The sequence below is a fragment of the Phoxinus phoxinus genome, assembly GCF_949152265.1.
Source record: "Phoxinus phoxinus genome assembly, chromosome: 6".
Lineage (NCBI taxonomy): Eukaryota > Metazoa > Chordata > Actinopteri > Cypriniformes > Leuciscidae > Phoxinus > Phoxinus phoxinus.
The window spans coordinates 31,173,645-31,197,208 of NC_136881.1; the positions used below are offsets into that span (position 1 = coordinate 31,173,645).

General features: G+C 38.2%; 1 long non-coding RNA gene across 1 annotated transcript in view; it reads left to right on the forward strand.

Moving 5' to 3' along the window:
* The first annotated feature begins 2,138 nt into the window (after positions 1–2,138).
* Positions 2,139–23,564, forward strand: part of LOC307000489 — a 69,100-nt gene continuing 47,674 nt past the window's right edge. The window contains exons 1-3 of the long non-coding RNA XR_013798044.1: positions 2,139–2,358; positions 2,708–2,789; positions 3,577–3,676. This is a non-coding gene — a long non-coding RNA (uncharacterized lncRNA). The remainder of the gene's footprint in view (positions 2,359–2,707; positions 2,790–3,576; positions 3,677–23,564) is intronic.

The window sequence follows — 23,564 nt, forward strand, 5'->3', positions numbered from 1 at the left end:
TTGGTCTTTACCCCAGTGACGGGTAGGTTTAGGGCCGGGGTTAGGGGTAGGCCATCGTATGATTGGTCTTAACCCCAGTGACGGGTAGGTTTAGGGGTAGGCCATCGTATGATTGGTCTTAACCCCAGTGAGGTGGTCCGGTCCATCGTGTGGTCCGGATAACCGTATTCCGGATAACCGTTTCTGTCATTTTAGTGTGTGTCTGCGTGAGGTAATCGGAGCTGCTAACACACACACACACTCTTGAAACCCCACCCTCTGTCTCGGGAGCAGCTAATTTGCATTTAAAGGGGCAGACACAAAACGGTGCATTTTTGCTAACCCTCAAAAAGTGACAATTTTAACATGCTAAATAAAAATACATGTGAGGTATTTTGAGCTAAAACTTCACACACACACTCTGGGGACATCAGAGATTTATTGTATATCTTGTGAAAAGGGCATTTTATCACCCCTTTAAAGTGTGTATGTCAGGTTAATTTTTTTTTTTAGATATATTAAATAAGGGTTAGATGTCTGAGTGAAAATGTAATTAGCATTAAAATTATTACTGTAACTGCCCTGCAATAAGATTTATAGCCATTTCTGTCAAGATCATATTTTTAAAACAAGGGCTGAGCTGTGACGTCATACAAGGGAGTCGCGCCAACAAAGTTCTATTGAAGTATGGAGAGTTTTGAGTCTGAGGAGATGCAAAATCCCCCTCAAACCTATACGATGCCCACAGCCATACAATTTTGAGCCTCCCAGGCGGGAGACAGATGAGGAGCCAAACATAAATGTAAATAATTAATATCGAAGAAACATAAATATCTGGTGTGAAGAAGAACCAGTGGAGAGTTGGTCAGGTGTCTGGTAGTATAGGCATAACTTAGCGGTGGAACGGTACATGTATTCGTATTGAACCGAAACGGTACGGGCGTCACGGTTCGGTGCTTGAATATACACGGAGAATACACGGTATGAAAATAAATAAAACTCGCGTGCAAATTAATTCATGCGGAACTAACGTTGGCTTACTGTTATACGCGGGTTATTTAGGGACACCTAATCTGTAGCTCCGCCTTAGCTCTGAAGCTCCGGCTATAATGAACAGGCTGCGGTGTCAAGATTGCAATGCTGGAATATGTTGGTGTGTGTGTGTGTGTGTGTGTGTGTGTGTGTGTGTGTGTGTGTGTGTGTGTGTGTGTGTGTGTGTGTGTGTGTGAGAGAGAGAGAGAGAGAGAGAGAGAGAGAGAGAGAGAGAGAGAGAGAGAGAGAGAGAGAGAGAGAGAGAGAGAGAGAGAGAGAGAGAGAGAGAGAGAGGCGCTTCAGTAGCATACACCGTAGGCACCGCATCAGCTACAGTCTCACTCGGGTTTTAAACATAGTGGAACATAGTGGACTCTGTGACCGGTTTTAACGGTGTTTTTGCACCCAGCACAAACAGTAATTCACCATCGTGAAAATACGCCTGCGTATACTAACGACCTAACTTAAATAACTAACTAAATAACTAAATAAATGTCCTAATCACTAATTCTCTCGCTCTATCACTCGTACAATTATCAACACAGCTCAGCGAGCGGGGGAGACGTCTCCCTCGTATGACGTCAAACGATTCGTTTGGGGGGATGGGCAGTTTTAAGTGAGGACTGAAAATAACGAACTTTTTCATCTTATATTCTGCCTTTAGGTATCGAAAAACATACAAAACAGTACATCAACTTGTCAAACGTGTATTTCCCCTAACTATTTTGTGTCAATCATAATTAAAAATTTAACCTGACATACACACTTTAACTGCTTCTATTGTTCTCATTTGTAAGTTGCTTTGGATAAACGCATCTGCTAAATGAAATGTAAATGTTTTGATTTTGTTGTGACTTTAACTTTTATTAGCCTACCATTTATTCAGGTTTATTCAAAACTTTTTCACTTTTGAAGGTACAAGTTCCAGGAGATAAATGAGAAAAAATATTATAATAATAATGATATTCATTATAAAAATTAAATTAACGAGTCGTTTTCCCGCTGTTTTTGTCTGTTTCAGCGATGAACGAATCAATCACTCGTATGAGTTTCTCTAATGAATCGGTCAAATACTTTAACAAAAAGGTCTGATTCGAATCGCGATTCAGTCGGAATTTACAGAATTATTTGAGCAGATCACTCATAAACATTGGGTAGCTTGGAGCGGTTTTTCACCAAATAAAAGAGTCAGAATAGTGGGACAGGCCAGCCAGCCAGCCAGCCTATAACACCGAAAAGGAAAAGAAAAAGAGCGCAAGATGTCTGGACGTTTGCCTACAACAAGCGATTTGCCGCCGATGAAGAAAATCTTCACCCCCTGCTGCACGCGCTGCTCGTGAACGACAGGTAGCTATAGACACAAACACAAAGCGCTTAAAGTACCATGCCATTGTCATAGTACCGTGTTGGTGATTTTATGAAACCTCAGTTGATTTTAGAGATGCTCTACATTGAGTAGGCTACACTAACACTGCTGTTTTGAACTAACGTTAGATCTGTTGAAAACTTTGAAAACAGCTATGCTACTGTCACTGAAATGTAATTTGTTACTCAGAAAACATGAACCAACCAAGATTTGTTTAAAAACGTTTCTGAATAATTTTAGTTTAGTCTTTGCCCAGCCACAAGGCAAAGCATGCACTGATACTTCTTCTTTGTGTGTGTGTGTGTGTGTGTGTGTGTGTGTGTGTGTAAGTTGTCAGACAACCTTGGTTCAGCCAGCAAAATGTTGAAAGAGAAAAGTTAAGAGAGGGGGAAGATACCTAGAGAGACACGAGGTAAGACGGAGTGCATTTTATTTAATAGAGAGAAATTGGTGCCTTTCAATTCAAAGAAACTGTCAGAGTCATGAAACAATATCACACACAAAGTCACACTGTTATTACAATGAGGCACACAAAGGTTTATAAGTACTCTGAATCCTCAGCACAATTTTTTTAAATAAAATAAACAAATAAATAAAAAATAATAAAGCTGAAGAATTGAAGCAAAATTGCATGTAATGGAGGCATGAAAGTGAATCTATGGTGGAGCAGGCCTTTTGAAACTGAGCAGGTATTTCCAAAGTTTTCTAGAAGCCATAAGATGACATAAAACACATATGTTTTTGAACAAGTTTAGTATTTCTTTAAAGGAATAAGTAACCCCCCCCCCAAAAAAAAACAAAACACTAGAAGTGTCATAAACAGTTCATTTGACAGTTCTGAATGTCTTCTGAAGCTAGCCTATCTGATAGTTTTGTGTGAGAAAAAGACTTTAATTTAGCCTAAGTTGTTATTTAGTTATGATAGTCCATTAACATACTGAGCCTGAAAAGTTCCATATTTTTTATTCACTTTCATCACATAGAAAATATATGTATTCTTTAACTCCAGTTCTATTTATCCATTTGTTTTCCAAAGAAGAAAACAAGCAGTATGTGTTAATTTGGTTATCTGAGCGGAGTAGTCACTGAAAAGCACACACATACTTTTTTTTCGGGATCTTCGGAGGACTGAGGAGATTGGAGCTTTAAATTTAACATCTAAATTTCTATAATTAATTTACAAAAAAACTATTGCACAGACTCAGGTCCCGAGATGTCAGCGCCATATCGGGACACTGGCGGCTTCACTTCTCACCAATGGAAGAGAGCGAAGGGGCGTCGTCCATCTTTTTTTACAGGGTGAGTAAATGACAAAATGTTCATTATTTGTTTATTTTTTTTTATTGTGGATGAAAATAGGAACCTTAAAACAGACAGACCACATGCATTACTATTATGGCAAGCTAGGTATAGGTGAATAAGGTTACCAGAAGATTATTTGTTTTGTTATTTTACATCAGTTCTGAATAATGCAATACTAATCTAACATTCTGAAGTGCCGTTCTGGTTAGATTAGCACAACGCTCAAGAGTTTTTCAGAGCTTCAAGAGGTATTTTTTTTATGCAAAGGAAGTAATTTGTAAGGTGGCTGATTGTTGCCCATTATTTTTTCAAGTAGCCTAAGGCTTCAATGCCATTCAAGAATCCATAATTTTTCTGTCCTGGGGCCTCATTTATAACCGTTGCATACGCACAAAACTGAACATCCCTGAACATGCCCTGAAAGAGGTGTAGCTACGCCACTTGCGACGCATACTTTGTGATTTATAAAAACAAACTTGACGGGACAATTTTCGCACCTGCACGCAAACTCTGACCCATGTGTAGGAACGTTTTGGAGACGGAGCAGTTTGGCGACACCGATGTTGAGCTGGAGTTAAATGGCTTTTTGGTCACTTTTAGACAGAAAATTTAAAGAAAATTACACATACACAGCAAGATAATACATATAATTTCACAGCCTATCACTTGAAGCAAACATCCATCCCTTCTTAAATGTCCCGCGCTAGCGAGCGCGTTGTCCCGTTTAGTGAATCTGACTGCTGTAGCATATATCTAACGGCAGATGAATGAAAACCGTAGGCTAAATCTTCATTATGAATCCTAATCATAAATACAGTGCATAATCACAATAACAGTTTAAATAAATAAAAGAATGATTTAAACTGTTTTACATCAGATGAAGATGAATATGAAGGTGAAAAGATGTATATGAATATGAAAAGAAAGATGAATATGAAAGATGAAGATGCAGATGAATATGCGAGGATTGCTTGCCATGTTAATAGAAGATAGTCTGAGAAAATATTTTTGCGCAAATAATGCACATTAACCTGTTAGCCTTCACCAGAGCGAGGACGCTCTGAAGCGTTTTTTTTTTTAAATAGTTCAAAGTTACTATCAGATTTAATGTTATTACCTTGACAAACTATACATCATTAAAAATATATAAGTCTCACGTTTCAGTATTTGACCACTATTGTATTCTGAGAAACTTATAGTGACAGTTATGTCTTAATTTGTGTCAGGATTTATGTAATGAAAAAATGAGTCGATACCTTTAATGTGAATTATGAGCATCAGCGCGTCCATTCATAAAAAAACTCCGGTGCTGTTGTCTTGAGAACGCGTGACAAAACAACGTTCCTCAGGGCTTTTGGCTCAAAAATGTGCAGATTTGGAGAAATATTGATATATTCTCATAGGTTTACATCAGATTTCTATAGACAGGAATAATATTTATTGAATTTATATCAAAATGCGTCCATGTAATCATATGCGCGCTGGATACTCTGATGTACTGTGTTTTCAATTCATACAGCAGACTGAGGGCGCCAGAGATACACAGAATAATCCATATACGGATGCACTGCACATGAAGAAGAGCCCTACCATGTGACCTTCCAGGACGTCACTTACATAAACACAGCTAGCTTTCAGAGATCGTTGTAACATGCAGATAAAGATGTTTTGAAGACAATAAACATGATTGCAATGATATTTGATTTACCTGTGTTCTTCGAGCCATGTCAGGTATTTTTATAATAATAGATTATATGTATAATGTAATGCTAATCTATATAGACTTTACAATAGTGCAGAATAACATAAACTCATTTATTTTCTGTCTGATTTTCTTTTCTGAAGCCAAATAAGCTCATAGAAGATTATTTAAAACACTCGACTTGCGCTTTAAAGTAAGTTTGGAGCACAAAAACGGTTTTAATCTCATAAATTGTCGTGTATTGATGGTGTGCTAAGCTAACATGCTAGCTAGCTCTCTAGTTGCACCTGCCATCTAGCTGTTATTTTTTATGATTTTTTTCTAAATCGGAATGCTTACTGAAATATTTATTTATTTAAGAAAGGCATTTGATACAGTTATAAATGTGAAAGGTGAGAACTATGAAAGAAATTAGGGGGTGAAACGGCGTGAATAGCCAGATCGTTAGCCATTATAATGGAGACAAGGGAAAAGCATATTTATGGCCATAAGCCGGCTGGAGAGGTGTGAATGAGTGCAGGAGAGACTGACACTGAATGGGGCTCGTTTGCACCACAAAAAAATAGAGACTGAATAGATGCTAATAGATGACAATAAACACAAGTTTGCATTTTAGAGTCAATTCAAAATAAAGTCATTTGAGATGATCTTGAAAAACATTTAACAAAATACAGAGTTTTAGACTTATCACCTTCAAATTTTAAATATAACATGGTCAGACATGTGGCTTTAGCTGGAGTGCATTTCTAGAGTGCTGACGGGCCAACTTCAATTTAATTTTCATGAAGATGTTTCATAAAAATAAATTTCTAATAACTTACACAACTTTGAAGCTATTCATAATTTTTTTTTCATTATGACAATAATTCATTCTACATTTCCAATAAAGTGCCAGGTGTCAGCTTTCAAATGAGATCATGCTTGTGCTTTTAGGACAAAGGGTCAATTAACTGAATCTGTTTTAGGTTCAGAATGCAATTTCTGGGGATTTTTCAAAAATGGCGCTGAAGGCTAACAGGTTAAGGCCTATCTGTTTCCATTAAAAATATTATTTGGCCAGTGGAAAAGATTGAGAAAAACTTTTTGAAATGTATTTTATACTATAACATTTTTATACTATAATTTTTAGCAGTTTAATGTGACGGCACATCCGTTTCTCATATTTTCCTAGTCTTGTACCGTTAAATATGGTATCACGTGGATGAATATGCATATTCAAATAATATGCAGATGAGGATGCATAGTAAAACGAGGTGTTGTAAGCCATATATGGGTATTTATTTTGGGCTGGAGACGCATGTGGGCACAATCTTACACTAATTGGGATTTATAAAGGGAATTTTGCGCAGGTTCTGGCTTACGCACGGTTTTATAAGTCTGAATATTTTTTGGCGTACGCCAATATTTGGCTTTTGGGCGCACACAAACACTGTTAGTAAGGATCCTACGCACAGTTTTATAAATGAGACCCCAGAAGAGCAAATAGACAGGTTTTGATATTTTCTCAAGTAGTTTGCCAATGAAGTTTGTATAAGTCAGATGGCTTTTCGATGGTTAAAAAAAAATATTAGTTTGGCCCTGGCTCAGATTGATTGTCACTCCAGTCCAGACAGACTAAAACCAATATCAGAATTTCACTTGCATTCTGTTTTGGACAGAATTTTTTTTTTTTATCAGAGAGGTCTCTCGATCTTTTTGATCTTGTCTGTCTGTTGCTCCATGACGTCTGACGGAGATCCATGCTGATGTATGACAGTCTTGCCGTTTTTGGCACTTTGTCTTTTTTTGTGAAATTGAACCTTTATTTGACTGCCGGTGAAATTTTTAAGGCTGCCAAGTTTAATTCTCGGCTCACTGAGCTGACATCTTCAAATACAGGAATTGGCTTTGGAGTGAAAGAGACAAGCAAAACATTAGCTATGGTGCTGTTTTCGACTCAGCCTGAAATGACTGAATCTCAGTTGTGAGGAGTTCGATAACCTTTGCAATCACAAATTGATTAAGTTAGGATATCCGTCCTTGTTTCTGCTTTGTAATTTAAATGCTTTGAACCAACACTTTAAGAGGCATTTTTATTGTTTTCGAATTTAGCAAGTGACCACAATTCATACCATTCCTGATATGTCTCCACTAGCTCAATAAATAAGTGTTACCACTTCAGTTGTGTTTATCAGTGTAAAAGCCTTCTCTTCTACTATGATAACAGTATTGTATGTGTTATAGTTTTAATAATTAAGATGTGGAATATAACTTATAATTTCTGGGAAGAAACTTGAACATTTTAAAGGTTTCCTTGTGTGTGTGTGTGTGTTTTTTTTTTACATACTTAAATCCAAGTCATCAAATCTGTTACGTTATCTAAATACATTGAATAATTAATAGGAATCTTGAATTATAAATTTTGTTTACAGTCCAGTCATTTGAAGATTCTGTTTTAATGAGTAGGCTTCTGAGAAGTTTGGTGCTCATACCTAAATTATGTCTTTTTTAAAACTTGTAATAATTTACTAAACGCATATTTAGCTGGTCTTGATGTCTTATTTGATCTCTTAGAGATGGATAAAATTGCAGTCACATGACATGGAAATAATTCAATTAAACTAGTATCATGTTTAGATCTTGTGCCTATACTTTAAAACACCATATATTTTATTGTTTATTACTTGGCCCTTTGTACTTGCATTATGGCATTCTTATTAAGAAAGGGAACATTTTTAATTATATTCTGTAGTTATCAAAATTCTGTCACAAATGCCTTTTATATAGAGAGCTGTACAGCTTAAGTTGTACTCAAATTGAAGCTATTTTTTAATGCACTGGTCAACTTGAATACGTTAGGCTAGTACTTCATTATCACTAAATACGTTGTGAGCTTCAAACTTGCTGCAAGGCAGCCAGTTTTAAAGTTTTGTGAATTTTAAAGGTGAAGATGAGGCCAGACATTTTCTAATCAGGCAAAATGTGAGAAGTCTGATGCAGAAAACCGCTGCATAGCCAATCGAGGAAACGTACTCGGTTACTATCGTAACCTCGGTTCCCTGAGAGTAAGGGACCGAGTATTGGGTAGCTATACGCAGTGGGGAAACTCCTTTCCTCGAGAAATACTGAAGCAAATAATTTAAAACGCAGTGTAGCTGAACAGCAGACACAGCAGAGCGTTGGTACACCACTAGACCTGGCCCATGACAAGGTCATGCCTCTGGTAGAATGAGCCCTAGCACCTATGGGACAAACCTGGCCCACGGAGGTGTATGCTAGAGAGATGGTGTTCACTATCCATCTGGACGGTCTCTGCTTCCTGACCGGTAACCCTTGAGTGCGACCACCGAAGCAAACAAAGAGCTGTTCTGTCTGTCTAAACGACGCAGAACGCTCCAAATAGACTTTTAGAGCTCTGACAGGGGAGAGCAAATTAGCCTCCCCGTCGTTCTCTGAGGGTGGAAGTGCTGATAGGGTTATCACCTGGGCTCTGAACGGAGTCGAGAGCACCTTAGGTACATAACCATGTCTTGGTTTGAGAGTGACTTTGGAGTCACCTACCCCAAATTCTAGACAGGAAGGGCTCACAGAAAGAGCCTGCAAATCTCCCACTCGCTTAACTGATGCCAGGGCCAGCAGCAGCGCAGTTTTTAGTGAAAGGGATTTGAGATCAGCCGATTGTATCGGTTCGAACGGAGGCCCCCTTAGAATGAACCATCCATCCAGCAGCATCTCGGCGTCTGAGTTTGTCCTGGTAGCTGCAGCGCTAGCACCAGACTGTGAAAAGCGGGCTCGACGGAGCCTGACCACTCTTCCTTAAACGCGGCAATGGAGAGGCTGTCGTCTTGTTCATTGCCCGATCTGCCAATGGAGACAAGACCTCGGTCGGAGGGGCGCTGGTCTGCCTGGGTGAACAGGACCGATAATGGAGACTGAGAGGGAGACCGCAAGGCACGCGGGACTCGGTCGACGTGGGCTCGCTTACTTCCATCTGCTCGGGCTGCCGTAGATTGCGGCGCTTCTTCTTCCACGGCTGAAGTAGTGCCGGGAAGGGAAGAGGTGTAGTGGTGTCGCCGTCTCGGAAGAGAGCTAACCGCGTCCGCAGCGTCAAGATGGGCATACTCTCTCAGTGTGAGCAGGCCGCGGCAGAGAGTGCATTTTGAGCATGGGCGGGTCCCAGGCACATGGCGCACTCCGTGTGCCCGTCCTCCTCGTGTAGAAGGAGAACAATGCTCGCAATTTGCTCTTTTGTGAACTGAGTGTTGCAGCGGCGAACACAACAGTAGCAGAAAAGGACATAATAGCGATTCTCGCCGTATGGCCTCAGGAGAGATTGGATCGCGCTTCAGAGGCGCTTGGCCATAGGATGTGCAGTTGCCGCTGCACAGCCAATGGGCGAGCTAGACGGTCTACTTAATTATTTGCTTCAGTATTTCTCGAGGAAAGGAGTTTACCCACTGCATATCCAGCTACGCAATACAAAGTGACCGTTCTCGAAAGGGAACTTGTATTTGCTTGAGTAAAGATAAATTAAAAGCAACATGAAAGTCAGAGAAAGTGAGCGATATTGAGGCAAAACAACTTTACTTTCTGGAAATTAAGATTAATTCTCACTAAGCAAGCGTTTAGTAACAATATTGAAGCAGACAGGATCTAATTTATCTCAGTGCACCGCAAGTCCAGAAGTTTGCTTTGGGTTTGTGTAGGTTGGTACATAAATATTTAGAGAGATTGCCCTAGTGACAATTTAAGTTTCTAAACTCACTGAAGTGTCTGTACTGACTATTCCACACAAATCAATTCGGTCTATAAGTATAAGGCCTGAATCTCTAGATCAGAATATGCTTGCAAAATGTAAGTGAATGCTGTTTAACATTCAAAAGTGTGGCGTTGGTAATATATAAAAAAAAAAAAAAAATTAAAGTTTTTTTAAATGCTCAACAAGGCTGCATTTATATACAAAAAACAAACAAACACTGTAATAGTATTATAATTTAAAAAGTATTTTTTTTTCCTGTAATGGCAAAGCTGATTTTTTTACCCCAGTCCTTAGTGTCACATAAACCTTTCGGAATCATTCCAATGTGCTGTTTTGCTGCTCAAGAAACTGCTTATTTTGCTGCTTATTTTTATTAGTTATTTTAATGCATGCTTGTTGTGTTAAAAACATTAATTTCTTAAATAAATGAAAAAAACCACCTACCCCAAATGTTTGAACGGTAGTGTAACTTTACACACATCCACCTCAAAGCTAAACACCTAAATGGGAGCACGGCTGCATTTATGAACTCTGCAAATGTAAAACTATTTTGTACACTGAAAGAACCACAGTGTAGAAAAGTAATGGAGCATTTAATGGTAACTCTCGCCAAAATTTAACCTAGGCTCTTTTTGTTAATCTACCCGAGTCAAACATTCAGAATTTTCGGTTTCGGTTCGTGTACGCAGAGTTTAAAAAGAAAGATTTTGAACAGTTTGAACAGTTTGAACAGTTCACAAGCTGCCAGCTAGAAGGAAATGAATACTCTGGTAACAATCAGTGGAGGGTAAATGAAATTCACAAGCGAAGCTAGGTGCCTTGGTTTGCTCTGATATTGGAGATGTTATTTGTTTCCTACACACAGATGGCACATAATGTCCATCCAGATCGTTCCTCTGCCCTAATCAGTCTCTGCTTTTGTTGTCATTAGACATTGATAAATTGGTAGCACTCTGTTAAGATCCAGCCTGACTTTATTGTTAGGTGAGAAATAACACATTCATTCTCTGCCATATTTTATGGTTTTCCTGATTTGAATGATGGTTCACTCTCGCCAAAAGATGGTTACAGCGTCTGCTCTAAAGACCTTGGCACAGCTTTAAGACAGATATTAAAAAGTGCCCTTTAAACAGAGGTAGGTGGGGAAAGTGCAGTGAGGATTGGATGACTGAGGGACTACGAATCACCTGGATTGGGGAGAAACGAGTCGAGTTCGGTGGTGTTTTTACTCTTCATTTTCTTTCTGTCAGCTTAATGGTCATCGGTCTGTCTGGCTCCTCTCTGCCGACTGCGACACACGCCGTGATTTACATGCTGTATAATCGGCTCAGTAATGGTTCTGATGGGCCTCTGTCACACAATTTGTTCTCTTAATATTGGCTTGGCTCACCTTCAGGGTCTCACTGATAAAAATGTGCGTCTCAGAACTAATTTCTTGCACAACACATCCTCTGTATAATGGCATTAAATGGCAGTTAAAGAACCAAACATTTTTGAAGGTTGCCAAAATGTGTTCCAGGAACTCGTGCTGTAGATAGCAAGATATTGAGCTTCCTTTTTATTAAAATTAACAACGTTTTACATAACAAGCAGGCATGTCATTCCATTTAAAAGTTTAAGGGAATTAATTATGATATAGAACTGTTAAGCAGAACCTTTTGAACTCTAATTGGAAAAAAAAAAAAAGTTATCTGCTTGTTATTTATTTTATAAAAGAGTGAACCAGATATGCTCTGCTCATGCATTTAAACTTTATAAATGTATTTTTTTTATACAATACTTATCCAGTGTTCAGTGACAGACTTAAAGTTGATTACATTTTGATTGAAATATGATTGAAATATTGATACTAACAGGATGGAAAGTGATGTTGGGGTCTTAATGATAATCAATTAAAATTATTTCCATGAAAACTTGTTTTGCTTGAAACATTTTGATTACATAATTATTTTTTTTTAATTGACAGTATTTCATTGTAGATGATAAGAGGAAATTTGTCTGGGGATATGGCAAAAATAGAAACTGAAGAAGTAAAATGATTTAGTTTTAATTCATTTAAAGCAACACCAAGTAGTTTTTCAAACTTCATAATATATTTCCAAGACCCTTATGATGGTACATCGACTTACAATAGGTTGAATGACACGTCTGCCATAGCCTGACTGGGTCTGTATCGCTTTTACTGGCACTACGGAACTTCGGGGTTCGGGTAGTAACCCGAGCACAAGAAGAACTACAATATTTGACTGCTTTACGGCATACCTCACTTCCCCCACCACCCCCCACTTCCTCAAATTCGGACGTGAGAGCCCAAATAGCGTTTGTTTGCCGGCTGGTATATCGTCTGTATGTTGTTGTCATGGCCGAAGCAGCAACTAAACTGAAGGAGGCAAAGGTTTTGTCGGAGGAGGACGAGGATCAATATTGGTCCAGCGTTCGCTCGCTGGCGTGAGCTAAAGGAGGAGGAGGGGTGCCCGACCGATGCTGACTTGGCCGGACTAGTAATAGCTACATTATTAGACGGACAAAATCATCTTTTAGGATAACTATCCTAATGACTGCAGGCTGATAGTCATGTTTGTTTATTTATTTATTTTTCTGGTGAAAGTGTCTTGCCTCAGGCTATAATGCAAATCGATTTTTCAACTTTGCAGATTCATCTATGGTTGCTTGATATTATAATATTGACGATATATGTCTATTACCTACCACACAAACATTGAATTGAATTAGCATATCCATTATGTAAAACAGTAGCCAATAGGCTACTATAATGACGCTGGCTTGTAAACGTGAGCTATGCGATCTTTTGGCTTTTGAAAAAAATAAAACCCATGAAATTATATTCACATGACATGCTGACATATATGCTACTGCACCTGGGATGAAGACATTTCACACGCAACGCAGGCAGTCTGCCCAAGATGTGAGAACTCCTTCTGGAGAGTTCGGGGTATCGACTTGTCAACAAATGCACGTATATCCCCTGGTGTAACCATGACAGATTTTGCGACAGTAGAAAAAGACAATACTGTTTCCTAACTGTAGGGGGACCCCGAGAGCAAAAGCTACTTGGTGTTGCTTTAATCGACCTTTGCAGTTAGTCTGGCTATCTCCAGACCAAGCTCATTCTTTTAATATTGAACATCAGTGTGGGGAGTCTGCTCTGTATTTCTACTGCACAAGAGGCGTGATCAACGGGCATAGTTCAAATGAGTGTACACAATTGGATAGTCCTTCAACCAATCAGACGCGAAAACTCCAGTTTGTACAAAACAAACGTGTTGGTTTGGAGCACTGATCAGCAGCTTGCAGAAGCAGCAATGGCATTAAGCGATTTTTGCAGGTTGTGCAAAAAAAAAACATGAAAGGTTAAAAGGAATTGGATTCGTCGCTTCTCTATCGTCATCGTGTTAAACCCACCAATAGCGCACCAGGTGGATAAGCCAGTTTGTGATTGGTTGGTTCCCGCAAATTTGTAAAGGAAGCAGGATAGATAAATGTACAGGTTTCCAGCCTGAGTTGCAGGGTGAAATCAAATCGCCGCCAGATTGGGCTGGGTTTACCCAGTCTACTTTGCAGTCATTTAATTGTGGTAATGGGATGACAGAAAACTTTCTGTATTTTAAAACTTTAAGATAAATACTGCATTAGAGGAGCTCCCCTCTGATTTTTCTTCAAGTTCAGATGACCCCTTGTATTAAATAAAACTATGGCAGATGTGTATGCATGAAACTCGCTGGAAGACATAGGAGTTCAGAAAGCAACCAACCCCACTCCTTACCCTCCCAAAAAGTTTATAAACAAAATCCATCTTCTCACCAGACAGAATGGCTCATAATTAATGCATCTAAGACTGCAGTTGTGTGGCTGTGGGCAAGATGGCATGCTGTTCCCCTCTGCAAGGTGCATATCCAGCTCGCCCTTTCCTTGAGCTGCTGCTTCAGTTCACCCGGAGAACTCTGGCGTTTTTAAACCGTTCATAACAGTTCATAATACTGGTGATTTAACTAATTACAGTTAGTTCACCCTGAAATAAAATTCTGACATTTACTCACCCACACATTTCATTTGCAGAATGCAAAATAAGATATTTTGAAAAATTGTACTTCGGACCCCATTTACTTTCATTGTACGGACAAAAATTATATAATATAATATAATATAATATAATATATTTATTATTTATTCTTGCAAATGCAGACATTAATGATTAAAGGACAGAATATTCTTTTTTTTGTGTGAACTGTCATTAAATGATCTGCATTTAGTCAGGTTTACTGAGTAGAAACTACAGTTTGGTGTGTCTGTCACTGTGAATGGTGAAGTAGTTCACTCCAGTATTTTGTGTTGCTTCATAAAATCCTATATTGCAATAAATAAATATAATGATAAACATGTTTATAGTTCCTTTCCAATATTTTCACAAGTTCAACGTGGTAAGTGCAACACCATAGCCTGATTATTGTACACTGTAAACCAATAAGTTGGCTGAACTCCAAAAATGTAAGTAATCAGTTGTCAATTTTTTTCTATCAAACTCAAAGATTAGGCTCTACTATTCATCACAATGGTAACCCTTGAAAAACTGCAACCTAACATTAAGCCCTCAGTACACCACTGATGCCAAAAATAAATTCCTAAAAGAATCCTAACTTGTTGGAATCAGACAAAAAAGGAAAAGAAAATCAAGTATGTTTGAAGTTGGCAAAGTCAATTTTAAGAAAAATTGAGTTAGTTTTCTACCGATGCCGATGCCGAAGCTCGAAGTGAGCAGAGCATTTTTCATGGACAAAGGAAATGTACTCCTCTCAGAAAACGCACACATGAAGATACTTTTAGATGTTTAATCGCCATTTAAAGCATTGGGATCACTAGACGAGGGCCTAAACTAATTTTTGTGAAAACCTCAAAATTGATTGACATTGAAAAGTGAAATTTTTCACTTGTTTTGCCTGTAGCACAAAATTAGTCTGTGTGCATTCATTTTGCCATCACGGGTCACTTTTCAGTGTACACTTGTGGGCATTGTTTATAAAAGGTAACCTTGACACGGCCCTTCTTGCTGGAGGTTGATAGTGATCAGTGGGGCACAGAGGGAGATTAACTCCGGTTTTTATTTAGTCCCAAAATTGATCTGTGTGAATTTTGGGCTGACATTAATGATGTCGGCTATTTGGATCTAAGCTGCTCGCTCTGGTGCAGGGTACTATCTGAAATCGATAGGGCCTTCTGTTCTTCTCTGTCTCGCTTAAACTTTTTCTCCTCTCTCAATCTTTTTCTTCCAAGATCCTGAGGTGTTTTTTTTTCTTCATATATGGTGAAAGCCCACGCTGTGGCCCGTGTACTCATGTGTAATCTTTGCCACACTTTTCACGTCCCCCCTGCCGCGAGCCGGTGATCAACATGATGATCCTCTCTTCTCTCAGCCAGACTGTCCCCTGTGGTCATTTTCATTCTCTCTCTTTCAATGTATCTTTCCTCATCTCTTTTTCTCTCTCTTCTCATTCATGTCAGTGTGAAAAAAAAGTTCTGTGGGGTTCTGAATATATTTTTTAAAGAACAATTTTAAAGAACATTTCATGCCAAAAATGTTCCATATAAGGAAATGTCTTAAATGATTGCATAATACTTTTATGTTTAACGTGTTATTTCATTTTTTTTTCTTGTGATAAAGTATGTTGTAAAGTACTAGCTGTTTAATTCATAAATGTAATTAAAATGAACAATTAATTAAAAAAAGTAATTAAAACAAACTGAAATGAGAACCACTAAATGGATATGAAGTGCCAGACAAAACCCTTTAAAGTTCTACAGTATACAATTTTTTTCTAAGAGAGTACAGTGGGGTTCAACATTCTGAGATCAGAATTTAGAATTGAGATTTTATGATGTAAAATAGATTCTGCTGCAGAATTTCTGCACTACATTTAGTTATAGGGTTGTCACGGTACAAATTTCAGTAGTCTGTACCAATAAAAATACATTTTAATTGTGTTCATATATAATTTATTATTATATGTTATATTATTATTATATGTTATATTATATTATTATAAGTTAGTATTATTATGAAATTGAGATATCTAAATTCTACTGTACACCAGTAATATATTATCAAGTTAAACTGAACTTTTATTTTGATGTAGTGAAGACCTTCGTATTCGTATTTAAAAAGTCTTACTCTCGTGCCCAGATGTGTTCTCAGGTACCGAAATTTGGCACCGATTGATTTAATGTGAATCGGTACTCTGTAGTACTGACGTAATTTGGTTGGTACCATTAAAAGTACAGAGTTCCGTACCCAACCCTACTATGTAGGAAGGTCACCAATCAAATAAGCAAATTTGTGCTTTTTACAGATGGTCAGATGCATTTGCTTCCATTGAAGCACAAGATGCTCTTTGGCTCATTCTTTTAAATAAAATAAATTAAACTTTTCTCAAATTATGTTGATAAAATAATTATGAAAATATATGAATAAAAAAAACTGTGTACAGATGTGCAAGTCGTTTCAGTATGCTTGTTTTTGTTTATTCTGCTGTATCAGCTGCATTTGATGTCATTGTAGATGAACTTAGAAAAACACATAAAAGCACAAAGATATTGTTTTGAAATGACAGAAAATAATCTAGTTAAGTCACTGGCTTTGTCTTAGAATTGCATTAGTTCTGTCTCAATTTAAAAATAATTTATATTTATGCAATGTGCAGTTTGATTTGTAATCTATAAGTCAAATTGACCCTGACTCTACATGGCAAGATCAATCTTTTCATTAAAGCTGCAGTTTGTCTCATAAAGTCTGGCAGATTGAGGGGACTTAGCCAAAATTGTGAATGTTTGCAAACTCTCATGCCCCTCCCCCACTACCATCGAGTACCCTCCCATCTAGTTTGCAAGCTCGTCAGTGTGTGTGCACTTTTTCTCTCCGCCATCACACTTTGTACAATCCAACACACCTGCAAACTTCAGGCTTGTGCATGTGATATTGTAACTAGGATGGATACCCGACCCGAGCCCGACGGGACCCGCCGGTACCCGACAGCTAGGGCCGGGTTCGGACAGATATTTAGAAATGATGTTCGGGTTCGGGTCGGGCTCGGTCACATCAGCGCGATAAGGCATTGAACATTTTAAATTTAAAACAGCTTATTATGTAGGTAGCCAATGTGCCTGATGCTTTCAATTCATGCAAACGTTCGTTTTTGTGATTAAAATGCATGTAAAATATTACCATAACATCTGTCTTCCTGTGTGCAGAAATTTGTTTATGTAGCCGTGACAACGAAACACGTGCATGTGTGCCTGTTAAGTGCGCTTGTTGCTCCGTGCGCACTGATGCGCTCATCCTGTTGACATTTCCGAATGCCTTCCTACAGTTGCTTAATAAAAGCGGGCTTTCCACACAAACAAACGTACATGTGTCATTAGTATGAGAAAAAATGGGATTTTAACTGTCTGTCTCGGGTCGGGCTTGGACATAAATATCTTTATGCCTGTCGGGCAGGGGTTGGGTTCGGTTACTGCTCTGTTGGACGCGGGCCGGACTCGGACAGAAAAATTCGTCCCGATCCGCACTCTAACCCCCAATTTCCACCAGATGCGTAACGGCTGCGTAACGGCTCAGCTGCGTGACAGCTCCGTGTTCCGTTGTCCGTCAATACCCACCAGGTCCGGATTTGTTGCGTAGCGGCTGCGGCCGAGGACCCACGAGATCTCGCTAATTCACGTGTGATCGCGCGATATGTAGTTTCAATAAACAGAACCACCAAACCAGGAACAGTTTTCCGCAATGATCATCATATTTTCCGCCAAATATGATCCGCCATGATCACGGTGTATTTTATTTTGAAAATTAAACGGATATTTTATTTTGTTTTGGTTTGGTCTGTTTTTTGCTCGACTTCCTGTCCTGCGCACTCTGCCCTGTAGTGCTGCGGAGCTCTCCGGCATCCGGCATCCGGCAAAAATAGAAGCTCTGCGTATCTGCTCCGGAGGGCTGCGGATCGCCGGAGTCGGAACGCAGCTGTTCTGCATTCAGTGGAAATACACACATTGACTTTAATGGAAACCGATTGACTCCGCCGCCGTGCGCGAGCCGTAACGCAGCCGTAACGCATCTGGTGGAAATTGGGGGTAATTGTAACGTGTGCGAGGGGGGATCTTTGGCGTGTGCACAAACTGTGATTGACAGTTAGATCTCACACAGCCCTGCGCTGATTGGACCAGACAAACCGGGAGCAGTGGATTCTTGCAAAACAAACAACAGGCTCCAGGTGGAGGTAGAATTGCAGATTTTTTTCTAAAACCGGCTGATTTATGTTTTTCTGTCGGATCATAGTGTCGGTTTCAGGGAATATGATCAAAAAATCTTGTCGACTTCAGCTTTAAGGGAAACAGACACTGAGCAGTAAAAGCTCTACATTTGACCGGTTTTGTCATTTATAATCATGCCGTAATCCCAGAACAAGAATGCATTGCTGAAGTCCCCACACCGCTCATTAAAGTTTCAAATGGAGGAGCATTAATCTTCACGTCATTGTCACTGTGCTGATGTGTTACAAGAAGTGAGGAGAAATTCCTAGAATGTTTCATGCTACAGTGGACTAATGTTGCTATAACATAATTGCAGGATGAGCTAAATGACAAAATAGAAACAGGAAATGATGGAATAGTAGGCTAGTCATTAAACTTTGATGTTTTTAGTTTTTCTCACTCATAAATAGTCATTGTATGTGTCGTTTGTAAACTTGTTACAATCTCCTTGCAGGGACCTCCTTCCTAAAATATGTAGGCAACTATAATTTTTTTATGAACAAAGACCCATTTAAACTGTGTGGGAAACATGGTAAGCATATTATAAATATGCACAAAGATGATGTTGTCACAACAATGAAGTGGTTGGATTAGATTTTTTGTCATTTAACTGTAGCCAGAACAAATTATGATATAAAAAAATTATAAAGTACGCTGCATATATGATCACAGGCTTCAAGTCGACTAAATTTCAATTAGTCAGTTAGTTGCAAAAAAATTAAAAACTCCACAGGAAGTGGTCACGCAGTCCATGACAGACTGATCGTAACACAGCTGGTGCCCTGTCCCAAATGGCACCCTAAACATTCGCGGTCTTCCTATGAGTTTGCACTTTCGTGACGTAACTCCACTTTGACTGTCAGGAAGAAGGGGGCGCTCACCTTCTGAAACCTAAAATGATAAATGGGATATCCTACGGTCTCACGGACTTGACGTACTGTACATGCACGCGGCAGCCATTGCAAGTCCACAAGACCGAAAGTGCTTATGAAGTGTTCCATTTGGGACAGGGCCGTGGTAATTACAGCATGTCGGGCAGGAAACTAAAATGTGTCTGTCATTCATTGACCTAACTATGGCTTGACCGCCCGCTCTAATCTGGAAAAACGGACGTTATTATTGGCACATGTCCAAGTGTTCGTGTGGACAGCTGATTTTTCTAAATAAGAAACTAAAACTGCCAGTAGGCGGCGGTAAATGTCTTAATGAGTAAGTCATTGAGTCATTCATTCATTTGGTTGTTTCCAACAGATGATTCATTCAGGAATAAAGTAAAAATGGCTCTCTTTATAAATCGGCCATTGAAGCATTGGTTCACTCGATTCATTTGCTCAAAATTCGTATTCATTTAGAAATTAAGCACCGCTGTGTGTTGCTCGGAGACGCACAACGGTTCTGCTCTGGATTTACAGGTAATATTTTAGTTATTACTAAAATCAGACAGTACTGTGTCTAAAATGTAACACAATATTAACTTTATTTATTGAACTTGTATAAAATCAAAATCACATTTGCGCTTGTGCTATTCGGGACAAAATCAGCACTCGTGTTATCTCCCTCATTACTCGTGTGAGATATCTTAACTATATTATAAGATAGAACAATTAGACAAACTCATACAGGGGCATTTTTATGGAGTTAATATTGTGCCACAATTAAATAAACAAATCCAGCATTTTGCAAACTAACTCGATCTGCTTTGCAAAGTAAAACTCGACTCGCAAACAAACAGAAAGCAATGTGCAAGTACAAAGGTCAATTTGAGCGAAAATGCAGTGGAGTAACAAATATGCATTGTGTTTTGCAAATATAAATAAATGAGCCTAGATAATATTTCACAAATAAATACAAACCATCCTACAAATTGCATGTAACCTTTGAACAAATACCAAATCTAGTGGAAACAAATGCATATCTGTCTGTTATGATGGTGAGCTTTTTATGAGATCTCTCGGCTCGATTTTTTTAAAATTCTTTTTGCACAATATTAACTCCATACATTTTGCCCTGGTATCTTGATTTTCAGGAGCATTCTAACTGCATTCTATAGGCTCCATCACACAGTGAGTTGTTCCCCTTCATCATGTTTGTCATCAATCTATTGTATGAAATGTAAATTGATCTACGTGGGGTGTCGCAGGTGCGATAAATGCGTTAATGATTTTAAAAATTTTTTTTCCCATAACTAATTAATTAAATTAGCACATTAAATCGACAGCCCTATGATAGAGTTTATAATTCATAAAACATATCAACTATTCATTTATTCGGACAGGTGGACTCATTGCGCGCCCACCCTGCAACATATTTATAGCACTATTTCTTAAACTTAGGTTTAAATAAGAAAACTATTAAGACGGATTAAATCAAGTGTTGTATTTCTCTCAGCTTGGATTAGAAGTAATATATTTGTCCATATATTTGGGGACACAATGTGATAAGATCCACACCCTTATTATTTGTAAGAAAGCAGAAGTTTTCCGATGAATGTTAACATGACAATTTTATCACATTACCCTAAAACATAAGCAGATATATTATATTGTATTGAGCCATATGGTGCACACAATACCACTGAAGACCATTTGCTCACATATGCATACAGCCCACACCAATATATATATACAGCATTGAAGTCTCCCAGGGGAAATTACATTTCCACAGGCAAATTAAATTTAATAACCTGACAAATTTATATCTGTTAGTGTGAATGAAATGAATGCAATGAGTAAAGGAGCATTAATGGCTATTATTTCTCGCCTACTCCTACTCTTAAAAGATAATTCTGTCATAATTTGCTCATGTTGTTACAATATTTAAATATGGCACAACAGGAGGTGTCACAGGAGCTTTGACATCAGTGATGCCAGACGTTATTGGCTCTCATATGTCTTGTGGCAATCCGATCGCGATGTGGCGCTTTTGATGATGCACATAATAAATCATGCTAATTGGAGAGAAATTGCGGAAAGGAAGACTGTCTGTAAATAATGACTTAAATTTTGAGTTGCTCCTCTCACAGAGCTATCAATTGACTTCGAACAATTTAGAAGATGTCTACAGTTGATTTTGTATGGTGTTTTTTGGAGCTTGAAAGCACCTGCTTACATTTCAGTTTCATTGTATGGAAAAGAGTAGCATGAAGATTGGTGATCTGTTAGAAGAAAGAAAATCACACAGTATAAATGACATGAGTCAAGTAGCTAATGACATAATGTTTCTTTTTTGGATAATCTTTAACAATTGATGCTATTTGTTTAAAATGAGTGTTTGGGTTGAGGGATTGGAGGTACCGCACTTTGAAGTGACAATTCCTTCCGCTGGAGAGGCTTTTGATGCTGAACCATCTTCTTAAAAAAATAATGAAGGAAGGGATGGTGTTTGTACAGAGAAGAAAATAAAGACAGGAGAACAGATGAGGGTTGGGAGAAGGAGAACTAACACCCACCGACTTCAGATCTCCATGTGCTAGCTGAGGAAGAAAAAGAGTTGGGAAGACGAGCTGAGATCTCTCTCGCTCATTACTAGCCACTGACAGACAAAAGAACTGTGGCTTTAGATTATAAAACACACACAATGTCGCTCAGTTTCTCCTGCAATCTGTGTGATGACATTTCTGTTACTGTGGCTTGTATGACTCAAAGAAAGTCCTGCCTTTGATTATTATTTGTTTGTCAGTAGATATTGTGGCATGGTATCCAAGCTGGTTATGCTAAAGATCATAAAGAGCAGATGTTATAGTTGTCAGTGAAAATGTAGTAACTGTAGTAACTATAGCGACACCAAGTATGGATGGTATGTACTGTATGTATGTGCAATGTATTTATTTATAGTTTATTTTTTCACTATCTTTATTACTATTTCATTATTTGATTTTATTTTCACATTACTCTCATCTTTTGTTTTTACTTATTCTCCCTTTATTTTATTTTCAATTTTCAACATAATATATACAGATATTTGATTGGCATTTCACCAATTTAGGTAAAAGTCAGTATAGTTTAACAAATCACAGAATTAATTATATCGCTTAAATTTGAATAGCTTGTATTGAATGTAACTGTACATTGACTGTAGCATTGAGTTGAGGGAGCGTGGACAAATGTGTTTTTTAACACTTGTTTTTAAATATTTAATTGCACTAAATTAATACTAATTTTCCCATTCTAATCTTTTCATCGACTTTTTATGCAGGTTCACTGACCCGATAAATTAACCAAAGGAGACTTGGAATGCACATTCAAACCCCACAATATCACACAAGCTTGCATTATATCGTACTGATATTCATATATTAGGGCTTGAGCTGCTCATACTGACATTGACATTTGCCTTAGGAAAGAGTTGCACACCAATCACAACTTTGTTAACCTGAGTGTGGAAGGAGGCTTAGTGAGTACTGCAGAGAATTCATTTATGAGATATGCATATTCCATATTTAACAGAGCAGAGGGAAATGTCCATTAGATCTCAGACTAAGGGGAAAGAACTCAAAAGCGGGGAAAAATGGTAAAATTATGCAAAAGTTATCCTTTTTACTGTCCCTTGGTTTGATGGAGAGTTTTATAATTCAATTTTTTTTTTAATATTACACTGCAGGTTGTATAATTCATAGAAGGTCCAAGGGTTAGTAACCAACTGAAGTGTCTCTGCAGATCTGATTTGCAAGTCTAAATGAACTTCTGAATGTGAACTGCTGTATTACTGAAAGTGACCAGGGCTACTCAGAGCTCAAGGTATTGAGCCTATGTATTTTTAATTAGGGGAAAGAATTTACTTCAGCAAACCTGAAGAGGATTGGGAAAAGAAAGTCTAGACAACAATTACCAAAATGAGGTTTTTTTTATTCATACAGTAGTAGGAGTCAAAGAATTTGCTTTAAAATGATAAAAAAAAAAAAAAAAATTAAAATCTAAAAAATGAGAAGTGTCAGTTAGATGGTTTATTTCTGATTTGTTTGAAAATTATAAGTTGGAATCCCTACAAGTCCAGTGTGAATTGTCCCTTTAATTTTGCATTATGGATACAACTGTTTTGGATTTGCTGTTGTTTTGCCGCTTTCAGCTTGTTTCTCTATCGCTGTTGTGTTGCAATCCCAGAGGCCACCATATACATTGGCCCACCTGAGG